A 15129-nucleotide genomic window follows, 5' to 3' on the forward strand; every position below is an offset into this window, starting at 1 on the left:
ATCCCTTTTCGGTTACAAGTACTGATCTGACCAACAAATGCAAGCCTTTCCTCCTTGCCACTTTTCTCGATGTTTTTCTTCACCACTTTTTTTTTTCTCCCCCTTTTCTCTTTGGTCTTTCACGCGTTCATTTGTGCTCTGCTGGAGAGAAGTCTGAGCGGAACAAAGCTCAGAGGGCCGTACACTGTGTTCTGTAAAATGGCATGTGTCCGCCAAGCTACGGTAAATTACCTCCAGTTGGCTGGCCGGGGTAGGTTTAACCACTACGGACCATTTCATCGTGTGTGAGTGTGTGTGTGTGAGAGGGAAAAAGGAGAGAGAGGGATGCAGCGTTGTAATGAGGCTGTGTAGGTGACAGAGACTGAGTGGGTATAGTAGCAAATTACCATCAGTGCAGGTAGATAGGCTAAGAGAATTTTGATTAGAGTGGCCATGTGTGCACACACTCACACAACTCATGTTCACTAATATGGCAGTGCGGTGCTGAAGGCATTACTAATCAGCATAGGAGGTGGCTGGTTTCTGGCAATTGGCCTTTAAAGAGAGAAATGAAACACAAAGCGAAAGTCCATTTACAAACACAAACACAGCGCCCGCTCTCAAACACACGACCGTAAATTCCTATCCCTCACGACGATCGCCACAGACCGATCGAGCTTACACGGGCCGAGCGGCCCCCTTCGTTTGGACTGCAAGGCTGAGACAGCCCATAATGTCCAACCTCTTTGACATGAATCCCTTGGCATGACGGCAAAAAGATTCATCTGTGCGGCTAGAATGTTTCAAAAAGAAGGGAGTGTACATACAAAGCACTCTTCCTCCTACATTAAAATCACAATTAATAACGGGTCGTCGCTGAATACGCTCGCTTTCTGCATTATAACTCAATGAGACAAACAGTCGTGCCATGTTCTGTCCTTCATTTTGAATCCATACATTGCCTGATGCGGCCAGATTCGGTATGATTGCTCCCACTAGCTATTTTCTATCACACACACACACACGCACACACATGCATGTGTCTGAGTACGTGGGTGAGGGGCCAGCGGAGGAATGCGCACAATTGCCATCCTGCCCCGAAGACAAGTGGCCTGGATGGCAATTTATTTCATGCAGTGCTGGTTGTAAATCCTTTGTGCGGCTTTACAGGGACGGATTGCAGAGTGCTGGGTGTGTACCCTTAGAGGTATAGGTCACCCCGACACGGCCGAGACGTGTTTAATCAGTTAAAGTCCTCAGTGGGAGCAGTTTAGCACTGTCTCTTCAGACTCCGGACCGGAGCCCTTTCTTGAAAATGTCTGGCGATGCATATTCTTTTCAATACATTTAAAAAAAAAAAAAAAAAAAAAAAAAAAAAACCAGAGTCAGCCCAACACATGTAAATCGAACAAATCTTCATTTTTATTTAAGCATGCTTTAAAATGCACGCCTAGATCTAGAAGCTTTCAAAGCACAGGACCGAGCAGCACGTCCTCTTCTTCCATGTTAAAAAAAATAATAAAAAAAAACATCCCATGCCTGTCAGAGAGAAGGAAAGGGAGGAGGCTCTGGCTTTGACTGGACCGCCGCCGTTTCCGCATGACTGCCCTCTGGCTGCTCTGAGGATGCTCCCAGAAATCTGATGCGCCGGAAAAAAAAAAAAAAAAAAAATCCAGCTCCGATGACCTCGTCTGTAAGGCACCGCCGTTTTTGATTCGGTAGCGCCTGGCGGCCAGACACAACGCTCTGTTCTGCTCTGAACTTTCTAATGCGCCGGTCTGATCAACTCTACACACCCATACTCTCTCAAGAGACGAGACGGGGGTAAGGCAGGGATGTGCGAGGAAGAATCGAGCGGTAGTGGTGTGTGTGTGTGTGTTTGTGTGTGTGTGTGTGTGTGTGTGTGTGTGTCGGGGGGGGGGGGGGGGGGCAAGATAAAGGATATGAGTGTGGCAGAAAGATGAAGGAGATACTGCGGTCAGGAAGGAAAAAGTCTCGAAGATACAGATGGAAATACGGGATAAAAGAAGAGTGACTGTGGGGGTGGAGGGGCAAAACAAACAAACAAGTCGAGCGGAATCCAAAAGCGAAGTTAATAACCCCTTTTTTATCTTTTCATCCTTGCCCATCTGCACCCTCAGATATTTAGCTATCGATTTATAAAACAGTAGCCAAAAAAGATCACGGGGAAAGGCTATTATCATTGCAATAACCCAAAATATTACCTTGAAAATAATCGTTTTTAGATGCGCCTGAATGATCTATCGCTGTTGTAAATTCTCCCTTCTTTAAAAAGTATCTCTTTTTTTTACCTTGACAGTAATAGAGGCCTGCTGTTACCTGTTCCATTAGTCAACTATGCCACGCCCACTATTGGATGTTTGGCTTTTTCACTTTGACGTGCCGCACTTGGTATCTCTAGCATCTGTGATTGGTTGCGCTTTAAGGAAAGATAGATTTAATGCTGTGTGGTCATTTCATTTGATTCATTAACACCCTCACTCATTCATTCTCACACCCATACATCCATTCACCTGGATACCTATAAATGTTGGCGCTGTAAGAACTGTTGTGCACTGCTAGTTTCCACTTTTGGACATGTTTATGCTGTTAATATATTGTTTTCTTTCTTCATTTTTATTTCCTGTTTTTATTTATTTTTATTTCCTACTTATTATGAACTACCTCTACCTGCTACATTTCTGCTGTGTGAAATGAAATTTTTCCACTGTGGGATGAAGGAATATTCTATTTATATTTTTTATTTGTATTTTCCACTGATTTTTATTTATTTATTAAAAAAAATAAAAAAAAAGAATAAATACATAATGTTCCATGGAGGGGGCTTTTACCATAATAATCTATCCTTTATTAAAAAAGGTATCCTTTATTAACCCTTCATAGGTAAATTCATTCTCGGCAATTAACCCATCATGGATGAACAAGTAGGCTACCATACATCAGCAACAGGGGACTAGTTTGGGGTTCAGTGTCTTGCACAACAACACTTGGACACACTAGGAGAAACCAGGAATCAAACTATGAGTGTGCGATTCCAAAGTCTATCGCTCTGCGTTCACTTTGCATATTTTCCCTGTGTCTCGGTAAGTTCCTTCCCCGTGTTCGAAAAACCTGCAGCGGGTTCATCGGAGAACCTAAATTGCCTAGATGTGTGAATGAGCGAGTGAATGTTTATGTATCTATAGGGTGTGAATGAGTGAGTGAGTATTTGTACTGTATGTCTTGACATGTAAATCATAGACGTAATGGTTGTTTGTCTCTATGTGCGGCCCTGTGATCGACCAGCTACAAGTCCAGGGCGATCCCCCCGTCTCTCACCCGATCCCCCCCCTCCACTCCCACGCCCTTGAGTGCAGGATAAGCGGGTAAGGATAATCAATGAATGAATGAATTCATGAATATATTTTAACTTCCTGCCGCTTGTCTGCACACCAAAATCCATTCAGTCCAAAAGTAGAAGGGACAGTATTCTATTTTTAAAAGCATGTGAAAGCAGCTCAGACGGTTGGATTATTTGAGGGAAAATGATTCCATCAGCGGTTCAGCGCACAGGATAGCAGACAACTACGGCAAACAGTCTTTCAACTCGGTAATCCATAAGGGGGAAAGTTAATGGTTTACAAAACTGCCTCAGATATAATCAATTATTTCAACTCGAGATGCGCCATTGTTTTTCCTCGCTTTGATTAATATGTCTTCTCCCTCATACGCTCTCTCTCTCTCTCTATCCTTCTCTCTCTCCCTCCGTCGCTGCTCTCTAAACCCAGTACTGTCATTCCAGATCCGTCACAACCGTGCCTGAAAGCCAGAGGCGGATAGAAGGCAAAGTTTTTTCGGTTTATGCGTACGTGTGTGTGTGTGTGTGTCGGGGGGGAGGCATGCCCCGTACAGTGCATAGAACAGCTACCTCAGCAGCGAGTGATGCTGCATCGAGAGGAAGCGGATGAACGGACAGGATGCAACACACGCGCGCGGCCTAAATTCGAACCTTTTTGAACGGAGACTGCTTGTTTAGCGAGGGGGAACTGTGGTTCTTCACGCGTAGGGTTTCTCCATTTATCTATTATTCCGTCAGCCACTCCCTTCCTTGACGTTCCTTTTTATCCATCGCACCTTAATCCTCCTTCCAGACTCATCTTTCATCATTCCCTCTTCTGCCCACCTTCAACCAGCCCCCCCACACAACAAATTCCTATCATCCCACCCCTATCTCTTGCACTATAAAACAATCTTAAAGATATCAGCTGCCTTTAGGTGCTCTTCATTGTTATCCCTTTCAAAATAAGCATCGATTGTACTTGTAAACATTCACAAAGCCATGGTAACACAATTCTTATACTACGACAATGGTTTGTTTTGATCAAGAGAGAGAAGTGGGATTTCTGCATGAGGCTTAAAGCAAATCCTTTGTGTCTTGCATATCAGAGTGGGTCTGAACTGTGTCTATCAGGGTGTTGAAATATTAATTTCAAAAGGGGACGCTCATGATTTAATAATGCATAGGTGCCAAAACCGGTATAAAATGTCCACTTAACGCAAGGATTGTCCGACTCCTGACAAACATGGCGTTGGATACACGGAGGTATCAATCAATTGACGGAGTGTCAACTTGATTCTGTCACCCAAGATAAAAAGGACAGAAAAAAAAAAAATCACTTGCAGATGCAAAAAAGAAATACTTCCCTTTGCAGTTATAGTGAAATGACATTAAAACCATCCTGAGCCATCCTGACAGCTGCGCCGCTTGGCGCGACGATGCACATAAAATGTCTTGTGACAGATGTCCACCATGATATGGGAATATTTGTCAGCAATCCCTCTTTGCTCAGATACCACGTTTGCTCTCATATCCACAAAACAAAATCCAAAAAGGACTATAGAGGAGATTTCTCTTCAAAGCGTACAGGGATTGGAAAGGCACGCCGGTGTTTAGAACCGTGCGACAAATTTACCTTTAAGAGATAGACATCAACACAGATTAGTCCTTCAAGGCATAGATTTTGAAGGGACCAAAAGTTTAAATCCCCTTCCGTTTCTTTGAGAAGGATTTTTTTTTTATTCCGATGCTGCAGAAGTTATGGTAAAGAGGATGCTCTATCACAACATTTACCTGCACGAAATGCCGGTGATTGCGAGGCAACGGTGTTATTTTCTGCGACAGCACAGACTGCGGCTATTGCATTTCTGATTAACTTTGTCTCCGTCCCTTTTTTTTTTCTGAAATGGCATCAGACTGATGATACAATGAGCTCCAGCAGAATATATGAGGGTGGGTGGGGGGTGATTTTGGAGCAATCAATTGCGAGAGCAAAGGTAAACACAGTGCTAAATGTCAGCTGTGGTGATTGCACCGCCATAATATCGCCTCGGGGTGGGAGGCCCAAATAACCGGAATCGATAAATTAATCATTTCATATTCAAATCACGCAGGACAAAGGTCTGGAGCCAATTGCAGTTTCATATCCCCGCTACGCTGATCTACCGCAATCAACAAAACCGGGGCCAGACAGATGCATTGTACGTACAGTAATCCAATGGAGCGGCAGATGGACTAGCTGTTGCTATGAATCTCCATGTTAAAAGATCTCTGTTGAATTTTAATTGCCTCCTGTATATGTCAGCAAACTTGTCCCACATCACGCATGCAAATACAATTATTTGATACACTTTTTCCCCACTTAAAAAGCATGTCGAGGTCTGTGATTTTTATCATAGGTACCCTTCAACTGTGAGATACGGAATCTAAAATGTAAATCAAGAAAATCACGTTGTATGATTTTGATATAATTAATTTGCTTTTTAGTGCATGACATAAGTATTTGATCATCTACCAACCAGTAGGAATTGCAGCTCTCACAGAGTTATTAGTTCTTCTTTAAGAAGCCCTCCTGTTCTCAACTCATGACCTGTATTAACTTCATTGGTTTGAACTCCTTACCTGTATAAAAGACATCTGTCCACACACTCAATCAAACAAACGTTAACCTCACCACAATGGCCAAGACTAGAGAGCTGTGTAAGGACATCAGGGATAAAACTGTAGAGCTGCACGAGGCTGGGATGGGCTACAGGACAATGGGCAAGCAGCTTGGTGAGAAAACAACAACTGTTTGCACAATTATTAGAAAATGGAAGGAGATCAAGATGACGGTAAATCTCCCTCGGTCTGGGGCTCCACGCAAGACCTCGTCTCATCAATGTTCACGAGGAAGACGAGGGATCAGCCCAGAACTACATGCCTGGACCTGGTCAATGACCTGAGGAGAACTGAAACCACGGAAATCCATTAGCAATACATTATGCCGTCATGGATTAGAATCCTGCAGCACATGCAAGGTCCCCTTGCTCAAGCCAGCATATGTCCAGGCCCTTCTGAAGTTTACCAATGACCATCTGGGTGATCTAGAGTAGGAATGGAAGAAGGTTATGTGGTCTGATGAGAAAGAAATAGAGCTTTTTGGTCTAAACTCCACTTGCCATGTTTGGAGGCAGAAGAAGGATGATTACAACCCCAAGAACACTATCCCAATCTTGAAGCATGGGGGTTCTTTGAGAATGCTTTTCTGCAAAGGGGACAAGACAATTGCACCGTATTGAGGGGAGGATGGATGGGCCATGTATCTCAAGATCTTGGCCAGCAACCTCCTTCATTCAGTAAGAGCCTTGAAGGTGAGTCATGGCTGGGTCTTCCAGCATTAGGACGACCCGAAACACACAGCCAGGGTAACGAAAGAGTGGCTCCGAAAGAAGAAGATCTCAAAGTCCTGGAGTTGCCTAGCCAGTCTCCAGACCTGAACCCAATAGAAAATCTTTGGAGGGAGCTGAAAGTCCATATTGCCCGGCGACCGCCCCGAAACCTGAAGGATCTAGAGAAGATCAGTATGGAGGAGTGGGAAGAAATCCAAGCTGCAGTGTGTGGAAACTTCATCAAGAACTTCAGGAAACATCTTATTTCCGAATTGCCAACAAAGTTTCTGTACCAAATATTAAGTTCTGTTTTTTTCTGATGTATCAAAAACTTGTCATGCAATAAAATGCAAATTTATTACTTAAGTCATGTGATTTTCTGGATTTTTGTTTTAGATTCTATCAATCACAATTGATGAGTACCTATAATAAAAACAACAGACCTCTACGAGCTTTTAATATGAGAAAAGCTGAAAAATCAGCAGTGTATCAAATACTTCTCCCACTGTATGTCATAAACATGCATGCCTTGTCTAACGCAGCATCAATAATTCCAAATAATTGATTTTTTTTTTTACATACTTGGCAAATCTCAAAGAGAATCTTCAATGTCTTATATGATATATTTGTGTACTTGTACATATACATAATTATGTGAGTGTTTGTGTATGTGTGTGTATGTGTGTGTGTTTGTTTTTGTTTTTCTGTTTTTTTACCACTTTTCCCATTTTATTGCTTTTCTTATTATTTCTTTTAAGTCTGGGCCTGTATGTTTACTTGAGTGTCGAGTATCATTATTATCATTATTGTTATTATTTTTATTATTATTATCATTACCGTTTTCGTTATTACTTATTACTGTTACCTAGGTTACCTGGGGTATTTCAGTACCTGCCACTTCAGTGAGGATTCTGCAATGTTGGCTGAGTAATATTTCAGATATAAAACTTATAAAACAAGTTATGACGTTATGTTATTATTATTGTTGTTGTTATTATTATCATTGGATAAGTTCATTATAAAGTCACGTTCTTATTACTTTCAAGTAGGTGGTTATTTATCCTTGAGAAGGAATTCACTTAAAAATGCAGATTCACATGCAGCTTTATGTTGCAGAAGTACAAATATGGATAAAATTAGGATTATTTCTATATATGTAAAAAAAACTGCCCCTCTCCCAAAAAATGAGGAAAAGAGAGGATGCAAAAAAGGAAAAGCTGGGAGAGGGATGACAAAGTGATAGTAGCTGCCATCTCTTGTTTTCTTTCACACAGGCTCTTCAGACAAATAAGATGCCGGCTCCTTCCGGGAATACGGTGGCTCTAAATAGGTGCTCTTCTCTAAGTTGTTGACAAAGAGCATCTCTGTGGGCTATTCCCTCTTGTGAAGTGTATGTGTGTGTGTGTGTGTGTGTGGGTGTGTGTGTGCGTGTGTGTGAAGGGGGGGGGGGGGTTGTAACACTACACTCAAGTGGCAGTATTTGTTTCCAAGGAGGGTGTGTATGTGTCTTTGTTCCTGTTTGCTTCCCTGCTGCCCTGTCACGATCCCTTCCAGGGAAAGCGAGTTTTATCGGGTGCGAACTGGTATCTTTGGCTCGAACACCAGGATAATCGGGATGCGGACAATCGTGCAACCGACAAAATCCCGCAAACTAAGAGGGAAGTCGTAATTTTTGACAGTATGTATGCACGGGTTTTTAAGCCGTCAAGCCGTGAGCCGGAATTTGACCGGCTCGCTGAGTTAGAGTGCTTATTTGCATGAATGGCTCAGGGGTTTGCGGCTGAGAAGAAAGAAGGCCAGATCACATTCGCACATTAACACTGTCACACCTGGCAGTCGCACAGCGAAGCCACACAGTCTTGCACTATCGGCCACGGAGGCGCTCCAGCGGAACAGTTTAAAGGTTAAGTGCCGAGAGGTCAAGGCCCTGATGGCGGCCGTTGAGGGATTTAAACCGCCAGGATTTTCACAGCCACTGTACAACTTGAGATTTTAAAACGTGACCTTTACGGCCAAGAGCTCGTTTCCTCTGAGCCTATCTGTTATCGCGGGTCAATACATAGCAAGCGAGACCGAATGCGAGGATGGCGTCCTGAGATTCCAGCCTGTAGCTTTTCTCCTCGGTAAATGATCACCTTCCATTAAGGGCTGCGGTAAATTCAAAAGTCGTTATCAACTCATGCGAAAATCTGATTTATTTAACTCTCCTATTACAATATTCTGTCCAGATGGACGTGTTGAATCGCCTATTTGAAATCATCAATCATGTCTTAAAACAAAACACGTTTTATTATCACTCATGCCTCCGCGGACTGCGCTTAGTCGAAGCCCCGGACACTATTCTCATTATTCAGTTTCCTGTCAAGTCTAGTTTTTCAGAGACATCTGCTCATAGCCCCACCCTCAGCATACATCTGTGTAGCCGTGCGCAAGTGTTTGGTATGTGCGAGCGCATACGTACATGCACACAGAAGAAGAACACTTACTCTCACTGCAGTGGCCCATCTGCTGATGGCGGAATACAGGCTCGCAAACACATGTGTGACAAATGCGCATGAGTACAAACACACACACACACACACACACACACACACAAAGGCACACAAACAAACACGTAAACACATGTGTGCGCCACAAGTGCTCGCCTTCAACTTGGACCCTTGGACAATCTGCAACCGTTCTCAGCAGCTGTGTGAGCGGCATCCACTGGCAAGGTTCACAATCTGGGTCCCATTGTCTTCGGACAAAAGGCTCTCAAAGGCAAAGGTCACGTAATAAAACAATACGCTTGTATTTGTCGTACAGGGCCGGATGAGGGGGGGCTGGGAGGGTGACATGCAAAGCGACGCGGAGATCGTGTGAGTGACGACGGGATGTTTTCAAGGGCCGCTGGATATGTCATTTTGTATGAAAAATGAAATAAGCAGAATCTTGTCTTTTCTCTTCAGGACTTCAAAAAAAGAGCATTTTTTTTGCTTGTTTATCTTTGTTTATCGCGCATTTCTCTGGTGTAATAACTGGTAATTTTGCATATTTCACGTGCGTATACCATGTGATGCAATTTATATGCAATAATTTTTCACCCTGGTATATATTCAACTTCGCTATCATTGCTAATGCTGCAAATTAGGGCAGTTTCTTTGTGCACGCAGAACAGGAAACACCTGTCATTTTCCTCCCAAAAAGAGAGAAAAAAAAAACACATCCTCACATGGAGGCCTTTATATCCCTGTTTTCCTGTTTTTCTTTTGTTTCACTCATTGTTTCCGTGAAAAAAAAAGACAAAATGCCATGTTGATATCACAGAATTAGATTTCAAAGCAAGCATTTTACAGTCATAGAAGAGTCGAGGAAGGAAAGCGGTCGGGGTGCCAAACACAGGACAGGAAATGTTTTAAAGCTGCCCCTGACCCAAACCACCACCGCCATTCGCCGCCCCGCCCCACCCCTCTCTCTCTCCCTCTCACACACAAATTTTAGGTCCAAGGAAAAATAAATAAATATAAACTATTCCAAGGCTTTGGCTCATAATTTATCTAAAACAGCGGTGGCCAATGCGGCGCCGCCCACCCGCGGGTCACCACCGGCTTGCCTGCAGAACACAGCTAAAAGTACTTGGTCTCCAAGCTGCCAGAGCTGATTGCCATCGTTCAAGTTAATGCCTGTGAGTGCCCTGGTGTGCAGCCCGGCAGCGCCGCGACGCTTCGCGGCAGATACTTGACGAGTCCCGTCTATTTCCGAACAAGAATGGAGCTGGATATCAGACTGAAAACAACATTTTTTTTTTTTTTTTTTTTGTCAAGATAAACAAATTTTCAACAAATGTTGTTTCACTTCGTCATAAAAGCCGTAGCCAGGCTAGAAGTTCAGACAAGGGCCTTTCACTCGCTCATATACGTTATATAGAGACATACAACCCTTCATTCTCCCATTCAAATGTCATACAGAATAAAATAGCACAGAAAAGAATCATTCACTCTCTCATTCGGACGTAATACGGTGACATTTAGTGAGAGAGATACAACCATGGCTCCAATGAATCTGCTGCGTGTTTTTGGACTGTGGGACTAAACTGGTGGAAACCCACCCATTTTTCTTGGTTTAAAAAACACGGCTTAATCGTAACTTCCGTGTGGTGAATGGTTCACTAATGATTTTTTTTTCCTTTTTTCTTTTTTTTCTTTTGTTTAAATTCAGAAAAAAACGTTATCACCAATTTTACACAGAATGTGTTCATCCACATTAAAAATGGAAAATAATTCTCTCCATGGTGGACAACTAGTGTCAACTCGGACATTCTGACTGTCCGTCAACGGAAAAGCATTCTCCTTAGTTGTCAATAAATTGAACGTGCAATGCATCAGGCCAACTCTAGGAGACAGTATTTCTAATTAAAAAGGACCTCGTAAACACAACATTTTACAGGCCCTACTCAGCTTGTAAATACACGGTAAATAAGTTGCAGTGAGTGGCTTCACACACAGATGAAGGTCTGGGTTTGTGGTTTTAACTCCGGTCGATGGCTCCGAGCAAAAACCAAGCTGACTGAATTTAATTCAATATCAATGTTACGTACCTCCTTTGACTTTCCCCGGAGGCGCCTGTAAACACCGAGCTTTGTCGGCACGCGCGTCTTATCCCACTTTTGATCATATTCTGTATATTTTATTTACCTGATAAAATCAGGTAATTCCTAACCCCGCCAACATTCTCATAAGAGTATCCCTATCTCATCTCATCGCTAATCTCTCATTTCTTGATATATATCTGATCACCGTGAATAGAAAACAGGAGCAACTGTGCAATTTACAATTTGCATTTTAATACTGGTGCCTTTATTTTACCTTGTTCCTCCTTGCATCATTTACAGTACATTTCTAATTTCTACGTTTAAAAAAAGGAAAAAGATAAGTTTTACGTCTTTGTACTGCAGTGGGTTCAAAGCATGTCTTGCGTGAAACCAGAATTTGTCATTTCCGTCTACCGAAAAAACCCCGTCCCCTGCAAAGAAATCAGGAATAAACAGCGCCGTTGTTTAAACACATTTTCTTTTTTGCTCTTAATATTCATGTCCGTCATATTCGATAGGATTCACCATCTGAGAAGAACCATTCATCCAACCAATAGGAAGGAGACCAAGAGTACGGGGATAAAAATACCATACTGCAAAATCAATCATGCGCACAACGCATGACTATTTTGGCAGGCATTCCGCATTTTGATTCATTTCTGCGTTGGATTTTGTTTATCATTCTTTCATTCATTTTCTAGACCATTTTTCCAACAGTAAGAGTCGTGGGGGGACTGCAGCCAATCTCGCCATTGGGCAAGAGGTGATGTTCGATCACAGGGCCACAAATGGAGACGCACAACTATTCAATCTGTCATTCACACTGCTTCCCTCCTTGCTTTTGTTTTATTTAAATTCAATCAGATCAAATTCGATCTTTTCTCTTTGTCAAAGGCCTACATGCTCTTACCTGTTACGGTGTGCTTTGCTTTGTCAGGGCGGCAGTAAAACCACGGAGAGTCACATCTCATTGACAGTCCGGTGTCTTTACTGGTCCTGGAGAAAACAGGGATAAAAGAGAAACGGAAAGGTAAACCGTTTGTGATCGACAAAGATTTAAAGGGACAACAAGGATATACAGGGGATATACAGGAAGGGGGTGGGGACGATGGAAATTCACTGAACTGAAGTCTTGTCATTTTTAGAAGTCTTTAAATGTGTGAATGTGTGAATAACATTAATTCATTCACTCATCGTCTATACGCTTATCATCTATCGTCTATACACTTATCAGGGATGCTGCAGCAATACCCGGAGTCATCAGGCTAGAGGCGAGGCTCACCATGTTACCAGTTCTTCACAGGGCGACATATAAAGACATGCAACTATTCAAACCACTTATTCCGGCAGTCAAGGTTTCTGGAGCCTATCCTTGCCCCGGTTCGTACAACCATACACTCGCTCATTTATTCACGCAGGGTACGGGGTAGATCAAGGACCGGTCGCCAATCCGCCATAGAGAAATACAACCATTCACTTTCTTATTAAAACATTTCCACATGAAATTACTGCATATTTTTGGACCGTGAGAGGAAGTTACAGAAAGGATTTGAACCAGGAACCTTCTTACTGCGAGGCAGAAGCACCGACCACTGCACCTTCTAATGTTTTTCAATAACACACTCACCCATAAACAATAGTTTTTCTTTTGTTTTTTGTTTGCTTTCACATAATTTCTTGTTTAGTCTTTGTGGGTCTGTGTGCATATCTTTGCGTGCACTAGTGCACTCTGCCATGTAATGGCCTCCTAACTGTCGGGGTATGGTCTTCCTCAGTGCTCTCTGGCTGGCCATTTATAAATAAAAGGTTCTCCCGTGCCAGGAGAACTAGTTTATAAGGGTGGCATTTCACTGACAAATGCCAGAGACGCTTTTCCGAAAGGGAAATTGTTAGCTCTGTTACTCGGGTACAGAGAGGCAGTTATTCACAATTATCCACGTCTTTTTCTGATTCGTCTCCTTTCCCTATCTCTCTCTCCACCACCCCCACCCCCCTCTGGTTTCCATCACTATCACCCCTTCTCTTTTTCTGGATCTCTTTTCTATGACCTCTTTGTCTCCGCTTCACTCTCAAGCCCCCCCCCACCCCGCTCATCCCGAGGTTAAATGGCGCAAACTCGTCTCATCCGGGTCACCGCGGGTGCCGATAACGTCACGAACCTCGTACGGGAGCGGGTATTCGTGCGCGTTCTCACATTGCAACAGCGATTGCCATCCATTTGCCGTTTAGCAGGGCATCACGCATGGATCTATATGGTCTTGAACCTTTATCTGCGTGCCCTACAAGGTTTTTGCAAAAGTGGGTCTGCACACACACACACACACACACACACACACACACCTATACAGTGTCAGCACATCATCTTCTGTGAAGCTTCCCAACAGGGCTTTGCAATAATTGGGTCTATTAGTCAGTACAAGAGGCCATGAGCAATATCTCTATGGTTGGGTGAGCAGATCCGGCAACAAAGGATGGCAACAGGGTACTGTGTTTGCACACGTGCACATGTTTGCATGTGTATACATGTGAATGCATGCAGGGAGAAATTGCCAGAGGCCACAGATCATTGGCGAGAATACGTTTGGCACCGTGCCCCCCCACCACCAACACCAACTCCAATACAGCACCTTCATTCATGTCTCGCCTCACATTATTCACACAGAGCTGGTCAACAATGTTGGATCAATGCATTGGGAATAGGGGGGGTCGGGCTGGTGAGGGGGGGGGGGGGGCGTCGAGGTGGGAAACAAATGGGTTCAGATGCAGAGGTGCTGGAGAAACAAGTTTGTATAAGAAGTGGAACAAGGCATGAAATTAGATTTTTCATTAGGACTCACTTACATGAACAAGTGAAAAACAGGAAAGAGTAGATTAAAGATGCAACCACTGCAAAAGTTTATGCATATATTAGTCGAGCGCCGTTGCTCTGTTTCATCCCAGAAGAGACGTTCTTCATTACACCCCGGCTTTGCCGTCCTTTTTTTTTTTTTGCAGTCAGAAGGCACAGGTCAACAGCTCTCAAAGAAACAGAGCGGAGGATGAGGGATATATTTTGTTTTGCTGAAACACGAGTTCTTACTTGCCGCATTCAAATTGGATAATCACGCACGGCTCACAATTCATGTTCGGTGCCACTGTTTATTGCCGGGACATTAAACAGTGTTTATCGCTGTACGCGTGTGGTTAGCTTTAGCTTTTCTTTATCTGTTACCGAAGTGTTTTTATGTCGCCTCGCCTTGGTTTTCAATTACTGCCTCCTTTCTTTCACTGTCATTCTTAGACAATTCAGAAAGGAAAAAAAAAAACGTTACACACTAAATTAGTGTTTGAATATGAAAGATTTTGATCCAGGATTCTCAACAGTAGCCAGAAAAGCACCGTGCTTGGAGAGACTTCAAGGTATGCTTTGTTTCCCAAGACATCAAGGAAATGGTCCATTGACATGTTATCATTCAAGTAATATTAAAGATTTAAAGCAATATTCTAAATATTATAAATGCATTTTTACGAAAAATCACAATGATAATAATAATAATAATAATGATAATAATAATAATAATAATAATAATAATAATAATAATAATAATAATAATAATATTAATAATAATCAAACGCACTATAATACTAAAATTAAAAGTGATGATACTACTACTACTACTACTACTACTACTAAACTTTATAGTTTCACTGAGACACTTTATAGTTTATAGTTTATTTTTATTTCTAATTCTACCTTTTCTTTTATTATTGATTACTGTTATATTTTCTGTAACTCTGGCACAGCAATTTCCTTCGGGATTAATAAAGTTGTTCTTATTCTTATTCTTATTCTTATTCTTATTCTTATTCTTATTCTTATTCTTATTCTAATA

At 42.5% G+C, this 15129-nt stretch overlaps 1 protein-coding gene across 10 annotated transcripts in view; it reads right to left on the bottom strand.

Moving 5' to 3' along the window:
• Nucleotides 1–15129, bottom strand: part of adgrl3.1 (adhesion G protein-coupled receptor L3.1) — a 135570-nt gene that overhangs the window by 106362 nt on the left and 14079 nt on the right. For all 10 annotated transcript variants that reach the window (XM_086156968.1, XM_086156959.1, XM_086156966.1 and 7 more), the window contains exon 2: nucleotides 12168–12253. The gene's annotated coding sequence lies outside the window, so the exon portion shown is untranslated. The remainder of the gene's footprint in view (nucleotides 1–12167; nucleotides 12254–15129) is intronic.

The sequence above is a fragment of the Fistularia commersonii genome, chromosome 12 (assembly GCF_037954325.1).
Source record: "Fistularia commersonii isolate RoL2024-O1a breed Wild chromosome 12, RoL_Fcom_v1.0, whole genome shotgun sequence".
Taxonomy (NCBI): Eukaryota; Metazoa; Chordata; class Actinopteri; order Syngnathiformes; family Fistulariidae; genus Fistularia; species Fistularia commersonii.